Raw genomic sequence first — 6,141 nt, forward strand, 5'->3', positions numbered from 1 at the left:
TAATGTGGGAGTTTTGACGGTCCTATTGCCAAACGACTATGGCGAGCATGATCAGAGTGGAGTGGTACATTAGAAGGGACTTTTATGGTCATGTGTCACGATGGTGCAACTGGTCCTTCGCGCACCACTGTAGCCACAGCTCTCTCCGCACCATCTGCGGAGCTGCCAGGGGATGCTCATCCCTTTCTCTCATGGCCACCTCCCCCGCCTCCTCCAAGCCAAAAAAGCCTGCAGTTGCCGCTGCGCCAGAGCCCGTTGTCAATGTCTCGTGTTTAATAGAATATAAATCCAAATAAAATAGAAAAAGAAATTCAGATGGAAAATGGGGGGCTATCCATAGTATGCAGTAGGACAGGTTTGGGACTTTAGGTGGCCTTAGACATAAGAATAATAGTTGTTACCCAGATGCGAAAGGGGTGCGTATAGTACTATAGTGGTTGATATACAATTTTATCTTAAGTTTGACACTTAGTCTATAGATGGCAATGAAAAACAATGTACAATGGGCTATATCTTTGTCTAATCTCGAGTTACCAGATACTCATAAATATGTGCTGACAAATATTGTGCTAAGTGATCATCTCTTGATTAAGAAAAGGCAAGCATTTTCTTCTTTCTCTTTCCTCCACCTCAACATCTATTCTATGTGGCACTACTAAGAAAAACCTTCGCAAATGCCCTAATGGGCGCGCGTGCTTTCACCTTGACGCACACGTAGATAGCATCTCTTGGAGGGCCTGGGTAGCAACCACATATAAACAAGATAGATGATGCCAGCAACATGCAAACGTTGTACGCATTTAAAAATGCATTACTTTCAAACTGGGGGTCCAATCAAATTTCGTTTGCACCGTTGCATTCCTCGTGACAAGACATTTGAAACCAGATCCCACATGGGCATGCTCCACATTTTTTTTGAAAACCAACTTTGTGTCTGGAACATGGAACGGCAAGTGAAGAATTGTTTGGATCAAAACAAGTTTTTAGTATATACTAATTAAAATGGTCACTAAAATTCAGCTTTGCAATATCGGGAGGCATGCACTACTATTTATAAAATGTTGTGTTATAAAAATCAAGCTTGTGCTACAAACATGATTTTCTGCCACAAAACGATAAGCCAACTATTGATTACGAATAGTTGAGGGTAAAATTCAAGTTTCTGATATAGACATGCTTCCATATCATTAAAGTGCTTCCGTGGAATTTTTAGGGCATGTACTAATTTCTGAAAAGCAACTTAGTATGACGAAATATAATTTTTTTTATTATAGAATTACTTTTTCATCACACTAACTATATTTTCAAAGTGTTAATGCAAGCTCTTCAAATAGTATGGAATTTTCTTTGACAACAAGTAAGTTCTTATAAATTTGGAGAAAACTTGCTTTCCATATATATAATTCATAAAAAATGTCAACATATCAACTTGCATTAGAAAAGCAGGTTTACACTCTAAACTTGCTTTTTGGCATGTCAAGTTGGTTTTTGAAATTATTTGTTGGAATGCGGTATGTGGGATCTTGTTTTTTGAAGGTCTTGTGATGAGAAACACAACATTATGTAGCGATCCGACCTCAGACGGTCAGGTCTTTGTGCTTAAGTGTCATCCCTGGATCGGTATTGCTGACACACACAGTACTCGAGGATTTATAGCAAAGTTCAATCACACACTTATTACATCGAATGTCTCAAAAGAGAACTTATTACAATAATATGGCTAAAGGCCATCTAAATACGATAACAACGGAAGCTTCGAAGGTAGAATAGTCCATCCAACTCCACGGCAAAACTGAGTGCATGACAACGACCTAGTACACCTTACTCTTCGTCTGAAAATTCTGTAACATAATAAGTTGCAGCCTGTGTAGGTCAGCATATGGAATATGCTGGCAAGATAACACTATAGAGCAATGAACAAATAACAACTATCACTACATGCATATATGGCTGGTGGAGGCTCTACGGTTATCTTTTGCATAAAGCTAATTTTTTCCTACAACAAAGGAATATATTTTATTTAACTACCAAGTTGGTTGATAATTATTAAGAAGGTTCCTCCAACTCAATCCCAAAACAATAATTATGACCCAACAAGTTAATTAAGTAGAGTGACGAGATCAAACAAATAATTCAAGTACCAGATACTCAAAAATGTCCATAACCCAGAACAGGGCTAACCATGATTAGTTTATACACTCTGCAGAGGTTTGCGCACTTTTCCCACAAGACTCGATCTCCTCCGTTGGATTTCTTGCACTACATGATGTTTGAGAAACGGATGACTGAGACACGGTCTTTCAGAAGCATTAACTCTTTACTCTGGGTAGACAGTACCACCTACATTCTCTACATCTGCTAGCCTACCACTGAAAGAGGTCACACAACTTACTCAACTATGCCAAAGCCCATAATGGCTTGTGGCTGCACACGGAAGTTTCTAGCATGAATAATCTTATGATCCCTTTGAGCCTGGGTGGCAAACCATAGTATGATTACACGGGTACTCCGGGATATCCTAGGACAACACTGGATTGCTCCAGGTGCCCGCAAATAATCCATCCAGATGTGTATTAAAGTAGCCACCTTAAGTTTAACCATTAATTAATAATAACTCTCACATCTGCCATGGATCACTCAAACCAAACCACGTCTAAAGGGCATAGCATAGCAGTATAAGCATAACGTAGAACTCCCAGGGTTTGAGTAAAAGTCAATAGGTTCCTACCTCATCAACTACTTCCCAATTACCCACATGTTGTCAAATCCTACTCATGCAATGATTGACGGTTGAAACTAATGCATAAAAACTGGGTAAGGGATATGATCAAAGTGATACTTGCTTTGCTGACGATTGGAAAACCCTAGTGATTCGTAGTAGCAAGCCTTGCACTCCGGAAACTCTATCATGAATAAACAATAGCATACATAAGTACTCAAGCATAAGATGCAAAGGTAAAACCCAAAAGAAAAGATCCAAACAAAAAGTTCAAGTGAAGAGCTTCGATTTGCAAAAAGAATCAATCAAATCGGAGCTAAAAAACTCAAACTATGATAAAAATAAGTTCAAAATCAAATCTGCTTGAAAGCAAATTTTAAATTTTCAAAATCATGTTCAAGTTGATTATCTGGAAAGAGGGGAATAAGGTGAAGATTTTGGCGTTAGTTTCACTGGATTTGGACAAACGAGTAGAAAGTAGCGGAGGTTTGAAGTTTAGGGACTAATCTGTGATAAAAGTTATTATGGATAGGTCCCTAGCCGAAAATAAAACTGAAAAAAAAAATCTATCGAACAAACATTCGCTTACAGAGTCTAACAAACGAAAACCGTTCGTTAAAACAATCTAACCAGCGAACGTTTACTAATTAGACTAAAACAAAAACGAAAAACCAATCTAAAACTAAACCGATCTAAAAAATAAACCAGGAAAACCAAATGGTTTTTATACCGTTTAACCGGAGAAAATTGACGGCGGGATCCGACGGCTCCGGCGGCTCCGGCGAAGGGGGGGCAGTTGCGAGGCTGGCGGCTTGTGGCTCCGACCCAGACTCCGGCGAGATTCCGGCGCGAGCACGGGGACGAGGCGCGGCGCATTGGGCCAGCCCAGGAATTTTTTTTTTAAAAAAGAAATTTCGCCGCGAACAAAAATCCTAATAAAATATAAAAAAAATCTAGAATATTCTAAAATATTTCAGAAACAGTTTTCATTGTCCAAAACTAATATTTAGGACAAGATGGACATTTTTCAGGACTAAAATGCAATTTTCAAAAATGCACGTTTTTCTCTAATTCAATTAAAATAGCAAATAAAATAATAATTTTATTTTTAAAAAATCTCCAATATTTCTCTTCCGGTGAAGAAGTCATATTTTCTTCTCTTATTTATTATTTTATTGTTGGAAATAATTGGAGAGAAAATATTAAAATCAAATTGGTCATTTTTTCAAATTTGAAGATAAATTCAAATATGAAAATCTGTGAAACCTCCAACTCTCTTCTTGGGTCCTTGAGTTGCTTAAGATTTCTAGGATCACCACCAAATGCAAAAAAATATGGTATGCATATGATGATCTATGTATAACATCCAAATTGAAAATTAGGATGTTACACGGTCAAAACAAGTTACAACTTAGATGCACCGTTTAGGAATAATGTGATTTTTAATTCTCATGATAACCTTTGCATGATATTGATCCTATACTTTGGATGGTATATGCATGTAACATTGGGGTGGTTATCTCCCGCTGATCTGTTATAGTCTTTGCATGTGAGAAAGGGGCCAAATAGAGAACCAGATTTTTACCCTTTTCCGGATGTCGGAAGACATGGATGGTTATTTTTCTACTAATGGTGTGTGTGCCTTTGTTGTAGTAGAACACACGAGTGCTTGAGTTGCGTCCAAGTTGTTATTGCTGAACTCCATCCATTTGTGTTGATGGTTTCAAAGGATGCTACTTACTGTGAATCTGTGACAGAATGCTAATTTCAGGCTTGAGAAAACTGTTCACTGCAGCTTTGGCTCCAAGATAAGAGATTTTGCATTTGTAGGCACAACAAGGTATATCATTAATTAGCTTGCTAATTTTGTACTTTTCTATCATTAAGTTGCTCATTTACAATGGTATAATTTATGTTTGTGAATAATTTAAGGATGACCTTATTCCTATAAACAAGACAAATGTTAATCATTTATTTCTTAACATTTTTACATAGGGAAACAACTGTTCACCTTTTTGCCAAAATTTATCATTTTATCATTTGTTCACCATAAATGTATTTCATTTATTTTTTTGGAAAACTTTGAGGTGCAAGACGACCCTCCAAAACTGGGATAGGATAGATAGACAGTTTGAAGAAGTTTATAGTTCAAATCGGACCAATCATTCATTAGGGTTTAAAAACAACTTTGCTCTTAAACATCTGACCCGACACTTGTTGAATATGTAGGCTCATGATCGGCACTGATGCGGGAATAGAAATACTGGACATCGATATAGAGTCACTAGCATAGTATGTGAGCAATAAGGAGTTGTAAAAACTACATGTATGAATTTTCTGATTGTTTTGTAATTTGCCACAAATGTACGTGTGGGAGCGACATGCATGCTTCTCAAGAAAAACTCTGGTATATTGAGATCCAAGATAGGGACGCAAACATTTGGAACTCCGTGGCAGATCAGACTGGAATCTGGTCCGCCAATATGTGTTTCATGATTCGGGTTGAAAGTAGCAATTATTGATATACCGATTAATAAATGTCTCCTCTGTCCATAAACTTCTTATATTGTGGGACAGAGGGAGTAATATATTATGTCAGTCTACCAAATACACCGGTGTACTCTCTTCTTTTTTAGTCTACATATAAAATTTGTATAAAGTCAAATTTTGTAAAATTTAATTAACATTATAGAAAAAATATCATCATTCACAATACCAAATTAATATCATTAAATGCATCATTAAACTAATTTTCATACTTATAAACTTCAGTATTATACTCTCTCCATTGCTAAATATAAGACCTTTTAGAGATTTTGATATGAACTACATATGGAGCAAAATGAGTGAATCTACAATCTAAAATATATCTATATGTAGTTCGTATTGAAAATCTCTAAAAGGGCTTATATTTAAAATCGAAGGGAGTAGATGTTGATACTTTTTATATAATTTTGATCAAACTTTGCATAGTTTGGCTTCAAACAAACTTATATGCTGAGTAAAACATAGAGCGAGTATACCATAGAAATGAATGCCAAGTTACATGCCAGTCACATGCAAGAACAAATCTCTAGGGAAACATTTGTCGTTGGTAGTCTGATTAGAAGCATTCGTCAGGCCGATCGGCTTCCATCGATTTTGGTTAAATCTCATGGTCAAAATATTTTCCATCTTGTTGCCATTTAAAAAAAATCGTGTCATTCCTAACCATTCGCATTCGCCATGCATAACCCCCTCGCTAGTCACTCACACATATCCCTCCCAACCTCTCTTCGTCTCTCTTGCCTCACGCACCTCCCACGATCTCGGCGCCAACTGCACCGCCCTAGTCAGTGGCGGAGCCAGGATTCGAGTATAGAGGGGGCCGAGTACGTATATTGATCGAATCTTGTTGATAATTACTAGTTGCTTCTACTAAA

Source organism: Triticum aestivum, chromosome 5A (assembly GCF_018294505.1).
Source record: "Triticum aestivum cultivar Chinese Spring chromosome 5A, IWGSC CS RefSeq v2.1, whole genome shotgun sequence".
NCBI lineage: Eukaryota > Viridiplantae > Streptophyta > Magnoliopsida > Poales > Poaceae > Triticum > Triticum aestivum.